Source organism: Delphinapterus leucas, chromosome 1 (assembly GCF_059928025.1).
Source record: "Delphinapterus leucas isolate spDelLeu-1000000601 "Yukka" chromosome 1, BTC_Dleu_Yukka2, whole genome shotgun sequence".
Classification (NCBI taxonomy): Eukaryota; Metazoa; Chordata; class Mammalia; order Artiodactyla; family Monodontidae; genus Delphinapterus; species Delphinapterus leucas.
In genome coordinates, this window is record NC_143129.1 from 166,965,612 (window position 1) to 166,988,305 (window position 22,694).

The 22,694-nt window shown below is 47.9% G+C and overlaps 1 pseudogene; it reads right to left on the minus strand.

The window, feature by feature from the left end:
- Positions 1 to 1,376: 1,376 nt before the first annotated feature.
- Positions 1,377 to 22,694, minus strand: part of LOC111163242 (eukaryotic translation initiation factor 4E transporter pseudogene) — a 52,691-nt pseudogene continuing 31,373 nt past the window's right edge.

Sequence of the window (22,694 nt, forward strand, 5' to 3'; positions counted from 1 at the left end):
AGCCAGAGCAGGGCTGAGGCTCCTGATCAGCTTCCTGTCTGATGCGGTGTCCCCATCACCCCGAGGCACAGAGCTATGGATCTTGTGACTGGGGTCCTGGAGCAGTGTCTTCATCCCTACCCAGAGAGTGGGGGAAAGACGGGGGCCTTGAGCCCTCTGATTCAGCAAGCTGTGCCTATGATCTCATTGTCATGTATGAGGACTGTCCTCAGGATACATGCCATTCACTTTATTTTTAATTGTTTTTATATTTTTAAATTTATTTTATTTTTAGCTGTATTGGGTCTTCGTGCTGCATGCTGGCTCCCTCTAGTTGCGGTGAGCGGGGGCACTCTTCATTGCGGTGCATGAGCTTCTCACTGCAGCGGGCCCTCCTGTTGCAGAGCATGGGCACCAGGCATGTGGACTTCAGCAGTTGTGGCATGCAGGCTCAGTAGTTGTGGCTTGTGGGCTCCAGAGCACAGGCTCAACAGTTTCAGTGCATGGGCTTAGTTGCTCTGCAGCATCCTCCCAGACTAGTGCTCAAACCCATGTCCCCTGCATTGACAGGCAGATTCCTAACCACTGTGCCACCAGGGAAGCCCCTCCATTCAGTTTAAACACATGGTATCCTGAGGCCCATGATCATTCCTGCAGGAGCATTTCCTGAAAGTGAACTTATGAAACCAACATTCTAGATGCACATGCCGTACTGTTCACCATGAATCTGAGTGACCGTAGACCAAAGATTCCATCTCTCTGATCATAGGAATAAATACCAAGCATAATGGGAGCCAGAGTTTCAACATTTGAGAAAAGATTGACCAACATGAAGAAGGGGTAATCTAGAATCCGCCCTGTTTACAAAACCAAGTTTTCTTTTTTTTTCACACTTAGCATATGCAACTTTAATCAACCAAAAGAAAAAGTTCCAGATGTACAAGGGCAAAAAAAAATCCAAACTGTTGACATAGGCTTAACTAATATCAGCTACTTTTACATACAGCTGTATAAGTTCAAAAAAGCTATCCTATATGTGTGTACAAAAGTTGTTTATACACAGGTCTGTACATAAGGGTCTATACATTTATTTCCTCAGAGCTCTTAAGGTGCCACCTCTTGGTGAAGACATCAACACTTCATTCACATATCTTACAGGAAAAAAAGACTGTTTCCAGGACTGACAACACTGCATCCTGTATTCAGACCATGTAGGCTCCACTGGATTGGTTAAGTTCCTTCCATCATAATGTAGACCACACCTGGTGCCTGGGTGCCATTAAACAGCTTCGCACAGAGTGCTACAAAGTAAAAGCCCGTAAACCAACATGAGATGAGGAAACAGAGTCCTAACCAGGGTGCCATGAGAAGCTGCTTAGGCAAGCCTGCTGCCCTGTTCACTGTCGGTACTCCAATTCATCTACATTGACGACTTTGGCGGGCATGGAGGGCAGGGGCTGCTCTCGCACATCTGAGCCACACAATTTGGCAAGGCCCATGGGGGGAGCTGCTCCTATGGATGGGGCAGTGTTCTAGCTGGGAGTGCACATGGGGCACGCCTAACCATCTGGGCACATTCTGAGGAGTCGTCTGAATGCTGACAGCAGCTGCCTGGGAACCAGAGCCTGGAGGATGAAGAACTGAGTGCTGTCGCTGCTGTTGCATCAATGCCAGATGCAGAGGTGTCCCAGAATGAGGGTTTAGGAGAGGGTGACTAGTGGCAGGTAAAGGGTAAAAAGGTTGACCCAAGATTGGGCCAGATATTCCCTGTAAATGATTCAGGCCCACACCAGGAGAACGCACACCAGGTTGGAGAAAACTTGGAAAATGCTGTGGATGTACTCCCTGGGCCAGCATCATTTGGACCAATCCTGGGTGAAGCTGGAGAGCAGGTTGAACAATGGGGACATGGGGTACAAGGGGGACTTGGTGGTCAGGGTGGAGAAAAGGTGTTCCTGGAACTGGGGACGCCAAGGTGGGTGTTTTTCTCCCAGTTGCTTTAGGTCGATAATTTTGTTCTTTGGTGTAACGTTTGGTCTGGGATAGCAGGGTGGAAGATGAAAACCACTGTAGGGCTGACAGTTTGGGATTTATAGTGGGAGAAGAGTCTCAATCAGTGGTGGGCACAGACCTGGATGACAGGAGGTTCTCTTCACTGGGCTTCTGAGTGTCCTTTTTACTGTCACCAAGAGCTGATTTCTGGATGCTGGCTCCTCCTTGCTTTTCTCTTTGCTCTCATACATCTTATGAATCACTGAGGTAGGAGTGAAGGAAGGAGAAAGCATGCTTGTGATGGAGGTGGCTGGGGCAGGGCAAGAGGAATTCCCTGGGTGCACAGGTGCTGGCGACTTGGTCACTCATGGTTGCCTGCTTCTGAATCCATCTCTGGTTCTGTCCACCTGCGGTTTACCAAAACCAGGCTGGTAGAAGTTTGTTGCCTGCACTGCAAGGTCATGTGGCAGGCCAGCCCCTCCAAAGCTGCATGTTGCAATTCTAGCTGGCTCATCTGGGTTGTGACAGGGCTCATGGGCTTGCGCATGCCTTGGAATGGATCTCCGAGAAGCTGCTGTGGTCCTGGTGTGAAACAAATTGGTGATGGTATTCTGGGACCAAGGTAGTCTGCTGAGCCTGCTCTTGACTGAAACACCTGTGACAAGGGAGGAGAGGGTACTCTTTGGCCCAGTAAAGATGTCTTAGGCTCCAAGCTCCCCATAAGGCCACTCAGAAGATTGGAAGAAGCAGGTCTCTGAACAGGTGGACCCAGAAGTTCCTGCAAGATGTTCTTAGGGACAGGTTGGCCTGGAATCTCAGCAGGGGCTTTCAAGGGTTCGGCTGACTTTGGGCTGAGAAGGCAGTCCCACTTGCCTTCATGGTGCTCACTAGCATGTTGAACGCAGTCATATCTCCATCTTTTCTGATCTGTGAATTGCTGCTCACAATACTCAGGGTCTCCTCTAAATGCTCTGCCATAAAGGGAATTGAATTCTTCACCTGCTGGTCCACTTCCAAGCCCTTGAGCCCTGCTTCTACCTCTTCCACTGAAAGCACAACCCCTGAATGTGAACTCTCTATAAACTTTTCTTTATTTGCAGAAAGGCTGGAAAGGAGGGGTTTTAAATCCACTTTGGTTTTCTGTAGCATTTCTAGAATATCCACTTTAATTTCAGCATGGTCTTCTAATGGTATAGGAGCAAAATAATTTCCCATGTTCTGTCTGGGAGAGAGGATGGCCTTTTCCAGACCTGCACATCTCTCCAGCTCTTCATGCATTGTTGACCCAAGACTGCTGGATTGGCTTCCTGATCGGCTCAGGTTAGGGAACCAGCTGGCAGAGACTGACTCTTCTCCCAAAACATCTTTTATCATCGAAGCCAAGCATGGCACCTTATCAAGGTTAAAGAAGGACTCATTAAAGTCAAATTCTCCTGGGGACTGCTTGGGCAAGATGACATCCCTTGGCACTTCCTGATCAGCAGCGGGCTCCTGTTAGAGGATGACTTCCACCTCATCCTCTTTGGCCACTCCTCCATTGCCCTTGACTACGCCTTCCTTCACAGAGGCTGTCCATTGCCTTGTTCTTTTTCTCCCCTTATGAACTTCTTCCAATATCTTATCATCAAAGCCAGTCAGCTCAGTGGTTCCAGACTGACTTGTGGGTCCAGCTGAGAACCATTCTGGTTCTTCTTCTGTGTAGGAATCATCTCTTCTACGCTCAAAGACACGCTTACTATCCACCAACTCCCTCCTGAAACGCTTGTCTTTGTAGTCCCTCTCTCAGTCTCTGTCTCTCAAGTCTTGCAGGTCTTTATGGCTAAGACAGCAATCCTTCTCAAAGGTCCGAGGGGAGATTATCTTCCCCCTGCCAATCCTTCATCCGCCAAGCAAATGGAGCACATCACTGTCTTTATCCAATGGGCTTCCTGAGTGCCGGGAGCTAACAGCAGCAGTCACGTGGCAGCGCCCTCTAAAGCTTCGTCTCTGTGGGCTGAGAACAACACCTAAGTCATTTTCTTTCACATGCTCTCGAGGATCTACAGTCTTGCACACCAGGGAAGGCCGATCTGTATCCAACTCTTTCTTCAGACTTTCCACTGGTGAGCTCCGCCCTGAAGCTGGGTAGAGGGAGGCATGCCACTTCTCAGGGTCCTAGACACCATCACTGTCGTATTTCTCAGAGAGGCACGGAGGCTTCTGTTTGGAATGAGGGAGTTCTTAAATATCCAAGAGCTCCTCCCTAGGCAAGCACGCTGAAGAGCATTCCTGTGGGGAGTTCACCTCTCAAGGAAACATCAATACAGAGGACAATGATTTCTGTGAGGCATCCCAGAGCTGAAATCCTTATATTTTGTATAGTGATGGGGGGATTTGGAGGCCAGTTGCTTCTTCAGCTCAAGGAAAGTATCTCCATTTTCTGTTTCACCCACACTTCTGTCCGTGGCTCCTTGGTCTACAGTTTCAGTGTCTCGGCCGCTGTTCCTCTCTGCCCCTCGTGCCGGTCTGAGGGCTGCTCTGCGTGGCCTTCACTCTCGTCCCCCAGATCCCCCAAACCCAGTTTTCTCCTCTGAGAAATAGGGATGACTATAGCACTCAACTCCTAGGGTGGCAGTGTCCACGCACACACACAAATCTCTGTCATTTGTCATTACCATCTTATTGTTATTACTATGTCCACCTGTAGTGTGAGAGCACCTCCTGAGCGGCAGAGCCAAGAGGCCCACTTCTGACCTTGACCTTCCTCTCATAATGCTAGGACCCCACACCAGTCTTTGCCTCCTGGTCTTATATCATCACTGAAGTCAATTCTGGGCAATGAATTTATGAATATTAATAGGACAGACATGCCATTCCTAATCTTGCCGACACTTTCAAATGGTTCAGCAGAACATTGTTTGCAGATGCATGAAGGATAAACTTCATGCCTGATTTGTGCTAAATTATGAGTTCCTGGGTTCTACTGTTCTTCTCATATCTATTTGTTCATTTATTAATAATATAAGTATTATAAACTGCCATGGGCACTATGCTAGGGGTTGGAGATAACTAACATTCATTCATTCGTTCATTCATTCATTCACCGAATGAACAATTATTAAGTGCTTACCACAGGCATGGAATAAATTACCCCAGCACATAGGCAGTGTCCACACTGGGAAGCAGTGGGGTGGGGGGGGGGCTCACACCAGGGGGGAGTGTGAAGTCGGGCAGCTAAGGCTACATTGGAAGATTGATTTCAAATGGGGGGTTAATGAGCACCAGGTTTCTCACTTTCTGAGAAAGAAGTTAGGGATATAGGAAGGGAGAAAACCAGATTCAACCCTGTTGACAAAATTCTACAGTGCAGAACCAGGGGGTTGGCAGTGAAAATGCTTCAGTTACTTGATTTTGTCACAGAGGCACCTGGGCTAAAAGTAAGAGATGAGCCACGGGAAGTGCTGCCGTGGCCTTGGCCCAATGGCCACCCCGCCTGCTCTCTCCCTGGCTGCTGCTGGGCCCTGGGCAGCCCTCATGGGGCAGCGTCTGAGTTTCTCACCACAGGCTCTGCAAGGCCACAGGACTCTGATCCTGCCTGGAGGGCGCTTTGGCCTCCTCTGGCCTCCTCACGTACCCCCAGGAACCCCTTGGGCCTCCACCCTGTTGTCCCTCCTCTGGCAGGTGCCTTGGGAATGATCTTGGAGGAAGTTCAGCATGAAGGGCCTGTATTAGGAAGTGGGATGGCAAGTTCTTTCAGGGATGGGGGTGTCTGGGTGGTGCATGGCAGTGTCCCCTCATCCCCTACGCCTGCCCTCCAGGACCTCCCTCTCTTGGAGAAGCGCTGCAATCCCACTCTTCCCAGATACACACCCAGGACTAGAGGGGGTGGGACAGAGGGCCAACACTCAGGCCCCAGGCTGACCACTCCCCTGGGCCATTTCATTCTCGTGCTCCCTGTGGTCAGCTGAGTCCACCCTCCAGACTGCATCAGACCCCAACTCCTCCACCAGCCCTGCTTCCTTCCCTCCCTCCCACAGTTGTGGATCTCGGGGTGCTTCCTAATAGGCACTCTTCACACTGAACTTCCTGGGTACCCTCTACCTAGCTTCCCTTGACTGTAACAGCTTATTTCGCTATAGTATAACATCAAAACCAAAAAATGAAAACAAAACCAAAAAACATTGGCATGATTCTATTAACTAGATACAGACCTTATTCTGATTTCACCAGTTTTTATATGTATTCATTTGTGTGTACGTGTGTTGTTTGTGAAGTTCTCTGCCGTTTTATGGGAAGTACAGATCCATACATTGCCGATGTGGCCATTACCGAACTCTTACGTCATAATAAAGGAAATTTCTCATGCTATCTGTTTATCCTTACTTTTTATTTAAAAAAATTTTTTTACGCGGGTCTCTCACTGTTGTGGCCTCTCCCATTGCGGAGCACAGGCTTCGGACGCGCAGGCTCAGTGGCCATGGTTCACAGGCCCAGCCACTCCATGGCATGTGGGATCTTCCCGGACCGGGGCACGAACCCGTGTCCCCTGCATCGGCAGGTGGACTCTCAACCACTGCACCACCACGGAAGCCCCTATCCTTATTTTTTAAAGAAATAAAATATTTCAAGTGCAGTTGAACTCTGAACGCAATCCTATTCCCTACTCTCCATCCACAGAGGGGACCACAATTTTTAAGGTATCATATATGTATATCCCCAAAATAGCTAATATTTGGCAAGTGCTTACTGTGCACCAAGCTCCATTCTAAGTTGTTTCCATGCAGTAATACGTTCCCTACTCACCACAACCCTGGCACTGTTACCCCAAACAAGGATGCCAAGGAACAAAGAGGTTAAGAGAACTTACACAAGGACCCACAGCTGGAAGTGTTGATGCTGGGGCTGAACCAGCCTCCACAGCCACTATTCTATAGTGACACACACATGTCTTCTTGCCACAGACATCTTCTACTCACCAAGATGTCTAGGAGATTCACTCAGGTTGATATCTAGAGACAGAACTCATTAATGTTAACTGCTCTGTAGTATTCCCTTTTGTGATTACACTACAATTTATATAGCCATATTCCTAGTTATAGATATTTAGAATGTTATGTTGTCTCTACTGCACGCAATGGTGCAGGAACCCCCTTGCCTGTCTCCTTGTGCACATGTGCCTGAGTTTCTCTGTGGTTTATTCGTAGATGTGGAATTGCTGAGTCTTAGAGTAAGAATGTCTTTGACTTTGGAGGACATTGCCAAGTCTCAGTGTATGCAACAATTTACACTTTCACCTGCCATGCATGAGAGTGTGAGGTGACATATCCCTATTATTTTAATTTGCATTGCTCTGACTTCTAGTGAGGAAGTCACTAGAAGTCACTAGATAATCAATATCTTTTGATTATCGGTCATGCATTTCTATTTTCTCTGTATACATTTTTCTACTGGGTAGTTTGTCATGTTCTTATTATTTGTAAGAAATTTTTGTGTATTCTGGATGATAATTCTTAATTGGTGATATGCATGGCAAATGTCTTCTTCCAGGCTGTGATTTGTTTTTTCTTTTTCAACTTTGACTAATTCTTCTATCATAGACAAGTTTTTAATTTTATTGTTTATTGTATTCAATTCTATCAATCTCTTCCATTACAGTTTGGATGTTTGCATGTTTTGTTTAAGAAATTCTTTCCCTTTTAAGGTCATTAAAGAGAATTATTTTTTCTTATTGTTTAAGTTTTATTTTTCATGGTTCTCATAGTAAAGTTTTACTTTGTACAGTTACCTTTCCTATAAGACATAAGGAGTTCCCCCTACATATAGTCACTTTCCTAGCATGACTTATTGTGCCATCTATCTTTCCTCTCTTATTTGCAATGCTCTCTCTATTGTATGTGGAGTCCCTGCACACATCCCATCTGTTTCTCGTCCCTCCACTGGCCTCTTTGCCTTGAACTAAACCAACACCACACTGTCTGAAACACGAGAGATTTATCATAAACCTTGGTGTTGGGGAGGGTGAGTTGTCCTTGTTATTCAAAATTATTTTCCACATGAGATTTTGAATCAGCCACTCAGTTTTACCTGAAGCTCTTTTGGAATTTTAATAATTGTAATTACACTGCATTCATAGATTTGCTTGGAGGGTAATTGACATCTTTAGACTATTGGTCCTCCCATCTATAAGCATGTTATATCTCTCCCTTTATTCAGCTTTTCCTTTATGTCCTTCAATAAAGTTCCATAATTTTCTCCTTAAAGGTCTTGCACATAGTTTCCTAGATTTATTTCTTGGTACCTTCCATCGTTTACTGGAATTTTGGGGTGAGGTGTGACTCCTGCTGGAACTTAGTCACTTACGAACCTCAGGATCCTAGTTAAGTCCCTTAAATGGTGCAATTCTCAGTTTCCTCATAAATCAATATACCTCCATCAAAGAGTAGGCATGAAAAGTGAATGAAACCAAGGATGTCACGTCCTTAGAACATCGTAAATATCTGTTAAATGTTAGCTCATCCTGGAGTCAGCATACATTTGGAGTTGTGTTTCTGAATATGTGTTCTTGCATTTCCGTGACTGTGCTTAGAATATGGTCCCCAGGCAGAAACAGTCAGAAACAGCTGTCATGTGACAGCTTCTGACCTATAAGTAATTGGTAGACAGCACCTTCCTCCCTCCAAAGTAAAGAGCACTAAAGAAAGCATTTTCAAAGCACATGGTAAAATTAATACTTCTATTGAATCCCAAAGCGGGGCTAATTAAGTTACATTTAAAATTTTTTCTAGTTATCTTACCAGAAAACCAACTAAAAAAGAAAATTATTATAAAGATTTTTTTTCTGTTCAAAATTTAGTGTGATTTATTACCATAACTCTTCTTCATGTCTTTTTCAGAGCAAAAATGCATAAACTGAATTCATTTTTTTTAAAGTTTTGTGTTTTATAAAACGGTGTGTGTCATCATAAACATTTCAAATATTAGGGAAAAATACAAAGAAGTAGACATTTCCCAAAACTGTACTACTGAAGTAGAACCATTGCTAACATTTTGGTCACTATCCTGTTTATATTTCTTGATACCAATAAATGGGCTTCTGGGTCTGTGCCCACTTTTTGTTTTTCCTCTACAAGGTATTGTGAATGTCTTTCCACTTTAATAGTTGCAGAATTACATCATTTTATATCATTGCATTATATTCCATTTTATAGATTTGCACTAATTTAACAAATCAATTCCTTCCTTATGGCTATTTGATCTTATGAAATAAACCACGCCCTGATGAACCACTGCAGCACACCTCTTTTTTGTCAGTTTACATGATTGCTTCCATCAATAGACTCCTTGGAAGTGAGATTATCAGGAAAAAAGACTCGCTCATTTTACATTTTGACTCATATTGCCAAACTGCCTTTCCAAAACGGTTAAATCAATTAGCACTGCCTTCATTGGGGCATGAGAGTGTCCATTTTCCAATGAGCTATGTGGGTTTGTCAATTTTCTTAATCTTTACCTATCTGGTGAATGGAAAACAAACCTCTCTTTGCACATGCATTTCTTTGATCAGTTGAAAAATTAAACATCTTTTCCTCTGTTTATCGGCCATTTCAATCTTCTTTTGTGTATTGCCTCTCTGGGTAGTGAACACGTTCATATGGTTGCTTATAAGTTCTTTGTGTCTTAACATTGTGTATAACATTGGGGAACAGCCACTTGGCTTTGGGCTTGGCCGTGTGCCTTGCTTTGGTCAGTGGGATGTTAGCAGATGTGATGCAGGCAAAGGTTTTCAATGTGTGTGGCTGAGCTTGCCCTCTGTGCTTCTTCTGACCTCATGAAAAGAGGATGCCCTGTCTGGCCTGCTGGTAGCAGAGGAATGAGAGACTCATGGAGTGAACTTGAGCCAAACCCATGGTCTGGAGCCAAGCCTAGCCCAGCCCAACCAAGGTCGGCAGAGCCATAGCTGCCAAGCCACAGACATGAGTGAAAATGGTTTTTGTTTGAAGCCACCAAGTTTGGGTTGGTTTATCATGCAGCAGTATTATGGGATAGATGACTGACATACCCTGCCATTCTCTTGCTGTGTGACCTTCTACATGTCATGTTCTTCTCTTGGTCTCAGTTTCTTTAAATTTTGCATGAAAGAGTTGACCACTGAGTGATTTCTAAGGTCTCTTCCAATACTAAGAATCTGGATTCCAAAACAGGGTTTTGTGGTGAGAGGGGAGGAAGGTGTTCCAGAATGAAAGGTCAACACACAGGTGCAAAGAAGGTTATGCAAGTAAGGCAATGGGAAGGGTTTATCCCGCTGGAGCAGGTGGTCTGAGACACACAGGTGGGGGTGGGTTGGTGGTGTAGGGTTGATGCAGGAATGAATGCTGGGGCTTGGGCTGCCCAGAAAGCTGTTCTTATTCCTCCTCCACTGCTTCTGAAGCTCTTGCAAATTGGCTTCTTAGCCCACCATGCTGTCAAAACTGCCTTCTCATTTCCAATTCTCACCACCAAACCCTCACTTTGGACCTTAGCCTCCTAGAACTTGATGCCTCCTTCCAACCCTCTTCTCTAGCTTCTGTGCCCCCGACTCATCTAGCCCACACCTCTCCATCTGTCCACTCGGTATCTGTCTCTTTCCCTGAGTCTACTTTGAAGGCGATCCTCGAGGTTTTTTCCTCAGCTCCCTCTTTTCATGAGTGGAATTCTGGGATACTGATCCCAAGTGAGGAACCTGGGTAACCAGGCAAAGGAGGCATAAGGAATCAGAAGCATCTTAATACTGCCAAAAAGCAAGTGAGAGTTTGGGCTGAACACTAAGGGACCGAGCCCTGGACTCAAAGAACTATTATGTGCTACAGTTCCACGTCCACTCACAGCTCCAGCGCAATCATTCCTACATCGTATATTCTGTGCTTGTGGCTAAACAAGCAGGGTAGCGAACCCCATCAGGCCATCTTAAAAGCAGAGGCAGGCAGCCTGCATTTCTCCTCTGCTCAGCACAGAATGGTCTTCAAATGTTCTTTCTTCAGTAGACCTGTTCCCCTGTTTCCTCTGGCACGTGTCCCCTCTAATGGCTGGTCTCTCCCACTATCCTGTGATCCTGAATTCTTAGCTCATCCTGGGCCCCAGCTGTGTTTTGATGGATACTCCACTGTTTATCTTGAAAAGAGAGTTGACCCTGGATTGTAATTTTGCTTGATGAGTTTGCTTACTGTTCTTCCAAGCCCCACCTGCCTGGGTATGGAAATTATTTACACACCTGTGCTATTCACACGGGTATCAGTCATGTCCTCCTCCCCAGCCCCAGGAGGACAAGACCCCTTGTAATAAGCCCTAATAACAAGACACCCAGGATTTATCATCGCTGGTGCTTTCCTTGCAGACGTGATGGATGACTTCCAGCTGATGTGAGACTGGAGGCAGCACACTCAAGGAGAAGGAGGATGAACTGGGAAGCAGACACACCTGGCTCTTGAATTATGGTTCCATCATATGCTGCTCATACACAACTCATTCCCAACCTGTTGATGATACACACATACACATACAATAATGCACAGTGTCTGACATGTGACTCAATAAATCATAGCCCACACTCCAGAGGAACTTTTTTTTTTTTTTTAGCATTTATCCTGTTTCTCTTATTTTCATCAAATCATCTGCTTTCTTTACCTGTAGCTGGCACAAAGGCAACTGGTATTCTGAACTCCTAGCCCAGGTCCTGCCACAAAGCAAGTGCCCTGGAAATGTAGCCTGATGTTGTATAACATATCGGGGTTCTTTGGAAACTATGTGTGCGTGTGTGTGTATTCTATTCTTCAGCAACATTATGAATATACCAGATCTCCTTGTTCTGTCTCTCATGTCCTTTGTCCTCATTGCATTCGTTATTACAACTTTGTTTTCTTCCACTTTGACTTGAGTGATTTCCTGAAGCCGATTTCTATTTCCCTGATAGAATCTCCAGTTATGATATATCGTCTTTGTGGTTGGTTTTTATGCGACATTCATCTCTGCAATGTTTTCATTTCTCTCCTAAGAGGTAGACCAGCTCATTTTTCTTCTCTCATTTTATAACTTCCACGGATAATTCTTCTTTGAATCTCACTCTCTTCTTTGAGTTTTTGTTTTGTTTTGTACTGAGTCATCCTGATCCTGGATCTTGGGTAATTCCTCTTAGGAGGCAAGTTCTTCCATCTTTTGCTCAAGTGTGCATTTCCTTTTGTTAGCAGGAGGCACTTCCTGTGTGTGGGTCTTGTGTTTCTCCTTGCTGGTCATGCCTCATCTCAGTGGCGTGGCCATTTGGTGTGGGGCTGGGTGGGGCAGTGAGCTGGGTAGTCCTTACATTCTGTTTGGGTTCACCATCTCAAACACCTTCAGAGCAAATTCATCATTTCCTTTGCCCTGGGGGAGGGATCTTCCTCAGTTTTCAGGGTCAGCAGGTGGGCGTGTTCTTGGCAAATCTCATTAAGTCTCTGTGAGCTGTGGCCCAGATGTCCCTCCCACACCCTCCTTCACGCCTCTTTCCCTTGGGCTGTCAGAGCTAAGGGGGCCAAGGGTGGAGAATGTCAATGGCTTGCCAGCTTGCTGTCTTCTCAGATCATCACCCCTGCAATGCTGAGTTAGAGAACTCAGTCCCTTGTGGCCTGTCCCTCAACTCACCTGTCCTCTCTCCAATCACCAGGTCACTGCCTTTCAAGGACTGCACACCTTAGATTTCATCTTTCTTGCCCAGTGAACAACTCCATCCTGAAGTTGATTGGACCCGAAGCCTCGCAGTCCTCCGTCTCCTCATATCTCACACCCAGCTCACCAGCAAACCCTGTTATCTCCTTTCCCATCAACAATGGGTCCAGAGTCTGATCCCCATCACCACCTGCCCTGCACCACCATCATTTCTCACCTGCATCATTGCAGTAGCTTCCCACCTGGTCCCCTTGCTTCCCCCTCCCTCCTGTGCTCTTCTCTACCCAGTGGGCAGAGTGGACCTGTGAAACTGTTAGGTCCGGACCCTGCTGTGTCTCCCCATTTCACTCAACGTGAAATCCAAAGGTGTCCAGTGGACTGTGAGATCTTCCTGCCCTGCACCCCCCACTTGCCCCTGAAGTCATCCTCCCTTGCTGTCCACCTGTTCTTTCTGCCATTGCCTTAGTTGTTCCTTTTGCCTGGAACATCTTCTCTAGAATCTGCCTAGCCAACATCCTCATCTCTTATAAGTATTTCATCCAACGTCACTGTATCAATTTGCTAGGGCTGTATAATAGTACCACAAACTGAGTGATGTAAACAACAGAACTTTGCTGTCTCACACTTCTGGAGGTGATTAGTCCTAGATCAAAGTGTTGGCAGGGTTGGTTCCTTCTGAGGGCTGTGAGGGAGGATCTGTTCCATGCCATTCTCTTCTGGTGGTTTTCTGGCAATATTTGTTGTTCTTTGGCTTATAGATGCATCACCCCCATCTCTGCCTTCATTTTCATGTGTCATTCTCCCTGTGTGTGTCTATCTCACAATTTTCCCTTTGTAGAAGGACACCAGTCATACTGGATTAAGGCCCATTCTAATGACCTTATTTTAACTTAATTACCTCTGTAAGGACCATATCTTTTAAAAAGGCCACATTCTGAGGTACTGAGGATTGGGACTTCAACATGAATATGAATTTGGGAGGGGACACAATTTAACTTATAAGAGTCACCTTCTCAATGAGGCATAGTCTTTCCTCACAGTTTAAAACTGTAGAATTGCACCACCCCCTACATCCTCAACCACCCAGCCCTTGGCTCTACTCGTATTGTGGAAGATGGAGTTTTTCCCTCCAATATTTCATTCCTTTTTGTTACTGTTTTCAGTGAGTTTCCACCCTAATTGAGACTAAAACAAACATTAATCATATCGCTCAGGGCCATCTCCCCCACTGAAATCCCCTCCCACCTCTGGTCCTGCATTGGCTTCATCCTCATGCCCGGTCCAACCTGCATGGTCTTTGCAGGTGGGTGGGCTTTAGGTACCAGGTGACTCTGGTTGAGGGACCCAAGTGGGGAATAACAGTGGCTTCAAAGCTATCAGAGGCCACCCATGGCCAATGATGTACCCTAACTTCAGCCTCAATGCAGTGACACCTGCCCTCCACTCAGGCAACTTATTGAGCTCTTTCTCTTCCTTAACGTAACAGATTGGCCTAATGCCTTTATTTCCTGGCTCAGGTGTGAGAGGTGGAGTTTCTCCACTGTCAACAAATCCATTTCCAAATCCTCTGGCCTCTATCAGTCTGCAGCTGGCAGGGCAGTGATGGCCTGCTAGGTATTACCATCGATAGCCTTGTTTCCTGTGCCCCAGCAGCCTCTTCCCTCCCTCGCAGACAGAGTGTGGTCTCTCCTCCCACCTCCTCTGTGGCCTGGCTCCTCCCCACCCCTCCACAAGTCCCCAGTGAGCTCATTAGGAGACCAAACTGCACTCATCTGCTCAGCACCTCATCACGTCACAAGTCAGAATGATGTCCCTGTTGGCTTCTCCATCTGTAGTCACTTTGGTAGGGGCTGAGGCTCCAGATCTCCATGAGGGGTGGTAGTCTTGAGTGAGGACATCTGCTTAGGCTCAGCCCCCAGAGAACATGGACGAAAGAGAGAAATCAGGTAACAGATCTGATCTGGACCACTCTGAGGCCTCCCTTCTCCTTCTCCAGGTTAGCACATCCCAGAAAATCCCAGAATCTTCTGCCCCACCACTGTTTGCCTGGAGCCTGAACTAAGCCCCCTAACTGACTCCCTGCTCCCTGCATCCACCCCACAGCCTCCAGAGTCTGCTGTCCTCTGCCCAGCAGCCCCTCTGCTTAGATAATCTCCCTCTCCCATAAGAGCCTCCAGACAAAGGCAAATTTACCAGAGGCTAGAGAAGCTTAAGCTTCAGGGACCCTGACTCTCCAGGCCCCTCTTAAGGCCCCAGTTGGGCCCCATGTAATGTGATTAATGAACATTGTCAATTCCAAGATTAATTAGGATTAGAAACTGCAAGGAAAACTTGCTATGCCCTGAAATCTTACTGCTCAGATATAAGAGGAATTGACAGGAGGCTTCCCAAATTTGACAACAGTCCTGAACATTTACATGGCATGATCTGTAATGAACTGTGAAGGTGAAAAAAATTCAACCCTACCCATGTAGAAAACCGTGAAAATCAGGCTCTGCGGGAGGAAAGTCTGATTAAACTTTCTATTCTCTCCACGGAAGATGATGTTACAAAATCATTGTCTTAAGAACATGTGAATATAGAGAATGCAGCCCAAACAATTCAGGGGAGAATGAAAGCTGGGAAGGAGTGTCAAGATGCTAAGTAATAAATAGAATGAGATTTTCCTCAATTCTGTTATGTTTTCTGGTAATTGCTTGCTTTTTGATACCTACAATTTATTATAATTTCTTTGCTCATTCTAAATAACTATTAACTAGTTATTTAGCTAATTTTGATTCCAAATTCTATGTCTTTTTCTTAAAGAGAATTCTCAAAATGGTAAAATTTTCAGACCCATGGCACCTACATCTACTACCTTCAAGGCCTTCCTATTGCACTTGGAATAAAACTTAACCTCCTCTGCTGTATGGTCTGCAAGACCTCCCCTCTCTACCCTGCCCACTCTGACCCTTGCATCCCTTTCCCCCACACTCACCACCCTACAGACTTGAGAATGGAGCAGACCTGCATTCAAAATCTGCAGCTTTGAACTGCCAAGCAATTTGCAATTGTGTGAGGAATACATGCTTATTATTGTATTTCACTCAGATCTTTGTGGTTGTTTGTTACACAGCAATAGCAGACTGATGCAGTGTGATTGAAATGTTTCACATGTACTCCGATCAATCAAGAGGATGTCTTTGTTATTTAGGAAGGCATAACTGGATCACAAACCTAAGAAAGCTGAAATCTAAAACATTTTCAAATTGACCACCGACTCTTAAGGATCTCAAAGGCAAAAGAAGTCCTGACCTTCCAGTGATCTGGATCCAGTGATCCAGTGATCTCAGCTCATTTTCAGACCCATCAGTGTCTAAGATTTAGAGTCACAAAAGGTCAGAATCTCTTTGTCTTGAGACATCATCCAGTCTTAGGGACAACAATATGTCAACCTTTATTTTAAGAGTATTTTCTTCCTCATGTAAATATTATACATGTTCATTACAGGTAATGCAGACAGGCAGAAAGTAGAAGAGAAAAACCACCCATAATAACCACCACCAAAAAAACACTCTGTCAAATATTGGTTATATAAACACATGTGTTTATATATGTTTATATTTTTCTCATAAATAAAGGAGAGAGGGGGAAGCTGGGGCAAAGTGAGAGTAGCATCGACATATATACACTACCAAATGTAAAATAGTTAGCTAGTGGGAGCATAGCACAGGGAGATCAGCTCGGTGCTTTGTGATGACCTAGAGGGGTGGGACAGGGAGGATGGGAGGGATGATCAAGAGGGAGGGGATATGGGGATATATGTATGCATATGGCTGATTCACTTTGTTGTACAACAGAAACTAACACAGTATTGTGAAGCAATTATATGCCAATAAAGATCTATTTAAAAATTTAAAAAGGAGAGGGCTTCCCTGGTGGTGCAGTGGTTGAGAATCCGCCTGCCGATGCAGGGGATAGGGGTTCGTGCCCCAGTCCAGGAAGATCCCACATGCCGCAGAGCGGCTGAGCCCGTGAACCATGGCCGCTGAGCCTGCGTGTCCGGAGCCTGTGCTCCGCAATGGGAGAGGCCACAAAAGTGAGAGGCCCGCATACCGCAAAAAAATAAATAAATAAAAATAAAAAAGGAGAGTATGCTGTGCATTCTGTTTTGTAATCTTCTGTTTATGTTTACTATGTCATAAAATTCTTCCTATGCCATTTTATGTCTTCTGCACAATTGTTTTGAATTATGGAATTGTTGCTGAGATGACCTGCATGATCGTCTTCCCTCTCCCAGGCTTCCTGTTGTACCTGAACACCCCTAGGAAGGAGGCATCCTTTGAACCAGCATTATCCAAAGTATTGTAGCTTGACTATATCAGATCTTCCCAGCAGAGAAGCAAGACCCAGAGAGTAAAGGGATAAACAAGTATGAGTGCATCAACGATCTCACTCAGATGACCGCATGTGACCAGTCTTCTCACTGCAGACTTATTGACAGATAAGGAAACTGATCTCAAGGGGGCCCTGAGGCCAACTCTGCATCTGGACCAAGTTCACAGCCAAGAACCCTGGAGCTGTGGCTCTCTGCCCCCAACCCGTAATTCCTGCAGGCAGCAAAGGCAACATGTTGACCACCTGTAGCCTCCCTTCCCTACTCAGGTGGACCTTGTCTCAGGTCCCCGTGGCCAGTCCTGTGACTCTACCACACTCCATGTGACGTGTAGAGGGAAGAGCCTGGGCTTTAAGGAGGGCTCCACTGTTGACCTGCCGGGTCTCCTGGGTCATGGTTTCACCTTGCCAGGTGTGGTAGAGAGTGTCTAGCTGTTCCACAAATATGTTTCTTCTTCTTCCTGGGCACAAGGCAAGGCTACATCGCCCAGCCTCCTCTGCAGGTAAGTGGGACCACGTGACTGCCTTCCAGACGATAGAATATGAGCAGCAGTGACATATGTGACTTCCACTCCAGGCCTTTGAGATCATCCCATGAACTCCCTAGCTTCTTTTGCCAGTCTGATACAGGCAGAGGACCAACTGCCCCCTGTTTCTGCCCATAGGGTTCTCTCCAACACAGCAGCTTGCTTCATCAAAGTGTGCAAACCAAGAAGGCAATAGAGGGCACAGGCTGGCAAGACAGCCTCCACCAAGAAGGTATCCCAGACCCAGTCTCCTGCCATCTTGTGGCACCCACCCTTCAAGGATACTGTTTGGGGTTTACATAAAACTTCTGTTGCATTGGAGCCATTATACATTCTGGGGTTGGTTTCTTAGAGCAACGTGTGTTATTGTGGGTGATGCTCAGAATTCACTGAGCATCTATTTTGTGCAGGACCCTGTGTTCCACATGTCACACATCTGCCCTTTCAATAGGACCATGACCTTGGGATTATTATCTCCATTTTTTCCAGAGCAGTGAATAAGCTGGGAATTGAACTCAGCTCTTCTGGACACTCATCTCTCAATGCACAGCTTAAGGGTCCAGAGGACCAAAGACTCCAGGATCCTATGGGTCTCTGAATGCCTCCAGGTGAGCAGAGACGTGAAGAGCGTGCGGGCTGGAGTCTGACAGGCCAGGGTCCAGGCCTCCCCAGTGGAGGCGTCAGGTAAGGGCTCGGCTTACCTGCATCTCAGTTTCCTCATCTGTCCAATGGGTCTGCAGGGAGAGGATTCACCACATGGGGTCATTTGGGGGTGAGATGGGATCCTGACTAGGCACTTGGCACTGAGTAGGGCCCTCAGGATGGGGCACAATTGCATCCTTCCCTGAAGCAGCCCCTCCCTGCGCCTACCTCTCCTGGTGCCTCCAGCCTCTCTCCACCACAGCCCTCTTGCCTTTCCTGACTCATCTGTAAGTAAGGACTTTTCCTCACCTCTGCTGGAGTGCTCAGAAGTTCTGCTTTGCTGAAGGAACTGGAACAGGCGCCTTTACCGCTCGGGATAGTTCTCGGGAAGCCGAGGTACCTCTCAATTATTTATTAGGCAGACTTTCTCCATCAAAGGGCCTGAAATTCTGGGAAACTTTTCCCTCTGTTGCCTGCTGGGCCAGTCACAGGATCTTACCAATTTAGCAAACCCGGGAGAGAAATGAGAGTCTGCTGCTCCCCAAGGGGAGCCTGACTGGGTTGATCTAAAATAGAAGGGGGAATAAAATAAAATAAAATAGAAGGGGAGGGAGGTTGACCTGGTTCGGGGCCAGTTATTGGGGGCTGGCCTTGCGGGCTGCTCCCGAGGGTGCTGGGTGAGGGGCAGTGGGCGGTCCAGGTGCTGCTGGCACTTCTGGGCTGTAGAGCTGAGTGGAGAGGCTGTTTGGAGGAGGGTGGGAGTCCCTGTCCTCCACTGTGTCCATCTGTGTGAGGTCCCCATGCAAGAGAGCCTTGGTTACTGAGGCTCGGGTCTCCCCCACCAGCCCTGGTCTCTGCGACTTTCCCCCAAAACCCCCCCTCCAGGACCCAGTACTCGGGGGCCCAGTAAGCACACAGCTCTGCACTTGTGCAGAGAATTCAGGGTACGAACACCTCCTGCCTCTGGATGGTTGGGGTGAGGATGGGAAACCCAAACCAAATGCAGCCAAGTGCAGCAAGTCTGAACTTTCATTCAAATACAGCTCAAGCTAGTCTTGTTGCTTGTAGCGGTTTAGAGCTGGAAGAGGCCTGAGAAGTCGCAGGACCTAACACTTTTGAAGACGCTGACTTGATTTCTGCTTAAACAATGGGTTTCCTTGCCTTCAGAGAGAGTCCAATCCTCATAGCTCTGCTCGAGACCGACGCCTCCCAAGGAAACCCTCCACCATTACGCTGGAGGCTGGTTGTTCTAATGTGTGCCTGCCCGGGTCCGGGTCTTTCTGTCTCTGTCTTTCATTTGGAAATCCCTCACTCTCCCCACCTGGTGAAATGCTCGGTATGGACCAGCGAATAGCTTGCTGTCACCTGGCTGAAGTGTCCTCTGGTCCTACCAGGTGGAGCTACCTACTTCGTCACCAGAGCTTCCATAGAGGCTGTCACACCCCAGAGCCTTGGCCCAGGATGCCCCCACCTGGTGGGTCATCTGCTCTGAAATGTGCATCAGAGGCCGTTCCTCTTCATCCCTCAGGTCTCCGCTTAAAGGTCCCCTTCTCAGAGAGGCTTTCCTTGTCCCCACAGTCCAAGGTTGTCACTGTCCATCCCCAGCCCCAGAGCCAGATGCTATAACATCACCCTGTTTATCTTCTTCCAGCGCCTCTTCCCACCTGGGATACACGTGGGTGATGGTTTACCTGTACCTTCCTGCCTCCCCACTCCAGACGTCAGATCCTGGGGGCAGGGACCTTGTCTGTTCGCTGCTGCACCCTCACTCCCATCTGGGCCGGCACATAGTAGGACCTCAACAAGCCAGTTGGCACGAGCAGACCTGATGCTGGGCCTTTATGCATCATCCCAGGTTGTCTCCTTGAGGACCGACCCACGTCCTGAAGTGTCCCAGGTCCTGAGCAGCGCGATCCCGTCCCCTTCCCTCCGGTTCTCCTGTGCAGCACGAGGAAGAGGGGCTCAGAGCCCGGGGGTGACTTTACCAGCCTCCCCCTGTCATGCTTCATGGCTCCTCTCTGGGCTCCTAATAACGGCCACACTTTGAGGTTGGAGAGGGAGCGTTAAGGCCAGTCAAGTGGATAAATCACATCTTTTCAAATGGGGCAAACACGGATTTACACAATAGCCTGTGACAAACGCACTTTCAGGGGACGATCTGGCAGGAAACATTCCTTTTTCCAAAGGGTGCCTTGGCCCTGGGAGAAATAATGAGGGCTTTTTCAAGATTCTAATTGTTCCCGGTGCTGACAGGCTGCAGGGCCAGAGCTGCCGCCACTGCCCAGCACTCACACAGGCACCCAGCGTGCCTATTCCCGGGTCTCCAAGTGAGCGCCCTGCTCCCAGGGGTGCGTGGGGGCCCAGGGCCCGTCCCTGTGGTTTCTGCTCCCTCCTGCTGACAGGCACATGACCTCAGCGGGAAGAGGGCCTCCCTGTGAGCCCAGGACCTGGACACAGCGGGTCCTTACTCAGCGGGCTTCTCTTCTCCTGCCTGCAGCTGTAGGGGCCCAGCAGGGGAGGTTTCAGGGTCTCCTGAATGCCCCCGACAGGCTCCTGAGGCTGGGGGTGCAGCGGTTTAGGGCTCGGGCTGCGAGGCTCTTGCTCAGTAAGGAAATAAAGGGCCCCATACTGTCCAAGCTGAAAAGGGCTTTGGTGACCATCCACCCAATGCCTTGACTGTCCAGATGGGGGACGAAGGCAGACATGGGGATGTCAAAGGGAGAATGGGGCAGGGGCTGCATTCTAGGAGCATCCTTAGTACTCTACACAGTGGGACGGGGCTCACCCATGTGGAACCCCTGCTGAGGGCCAGGCACATCACCTGGGTTACCTCACTCAGGGCTCACATCAGCCCTGTGATGCTGGTCTTAACCCATTTCCCAGATGAAGAGAGTAAGGTTCACGGAGGTTAAGCAACTTGCCCAGCGCCCCACAGCTGAACCCTCCTAAATGCAAAACTGGCCAATTGGGAAAAGACCCCTGAACTTCCTGGCTTTCACACCAGGATGTGCTTCCCAACTCCACCCACCTCTTGACCCCAGGGCTAGAGGGAGGGACACACACAGGTCATGACCATGGCCCTCAGCTGGATCTACTCATGAGGAAGTATGCATCACTGCACTGCCTCAGGACCTTCCCCTATTGGGGTGTATGGGTGCTGAAACAATTAGATGAAGAGAAAAGATGAGGATTATGGCTGCTGGTTTAGTACCTTAATTTGGTGCCTTGTAGAGATGCAGGATAATGAGAATTGCAGGAATTTCTCGGTTTCTTGATATTCCTGCTCAAGGCAGCTCTTGCCCAAGACTCAGAGCAGCTCCTGGCTCCCATTCTTGCCCCCAGCCCACTCTTCCCATTGGAATTCAAGAAAAACCCAAACTCTATTGGTCAGTTTCTCAGTGGGGAACAGACACAAGAGGGGGTAATTGAAATGTTTAATGGAGGGACAAGTATCAAGGTGTGGGCGGGTTACAGGAAACCAACAGGGGATGTTGATGCACTTGGGGTGAGCGACAGTGGGGAGCTGTGTCCATCCCAGTCCAGAAGGGACCAAAGGAGGGGGCACTTACCAGACCCCAGAGACAGCTGCAGCCACAGGAGAGGGGCCGTCTGATGGAGCTGGGGTCACAGGAGAGAGATGCAGCCACTGCCAAGCGTGGTCAGCGGGAGTACCTGGGGAACCAACACCTGACCTCTCTCCTCCTGCCCCTGGCCTCCAGGACCCAACAGAAAACGGGTCCCCAGGAGGGAGCAGGGCCCTGTCGGTGCTGCCCCTGCAGGTCAGTCTCCCGGGCACAGAGCAGAGGAGGTGGGTGAGGGTGGGTCTAGGGGCACACGGAGGACAGCAGCACATTTAATCCTCCCCTCATCCTGTGGACAGGGACACTTAGCTCCATTTTACAGTTGAGGAGAGTGTGACTCTGGGAAACTAGGGTTCTCTGTGGTGCAGTAGGGCTGAGCCGGCCTGGTCTGCTGCAGAGCCTTTGTGCTTCTTCATTCCACCGAGTCCTTCCAGCAGAACCACTGATGTTTCTGACTACCGGCAATGGTGAGTGGTCCAATAACATCACTGATTAAGACACCACCGCCGCCCATAATGGTGTGAACAGCTGCTTCCGTATTTTCAATTGAAAAAGAACTTGCAAGAGCTGGAGGTTCTGAGTGCATGGATGAGCCAGGGCCTGACCTGGAAGCCGAACCTCTTTCTGCTTCCCTGGCGGCTGGATGCAGGGAGCGCACCAGGAGGACAGACCCCAGGTTCCTCAGGTCTGGTAGGCAGATGGCGGCCACTACAACTCCCAGGAGAGACAGGGCTTCTGAGAAACGCAGTGGCGGGCCCACCTCGCAGAACCCATGGTGCTGGATGCTCCGCCCCTCATTCCAGGGAGCTGCCCAATGCCCCCCGCCCTTCTTGGAAAGTTTCTTCTGCAGCTTCCCCCGTGTCCCATGGAGACGAAGGGGCCCTGCTTAATGCTAATGTTATTTGAGACAATTGCACACTAGTTATTATCCATGGGTCTCCCTGAG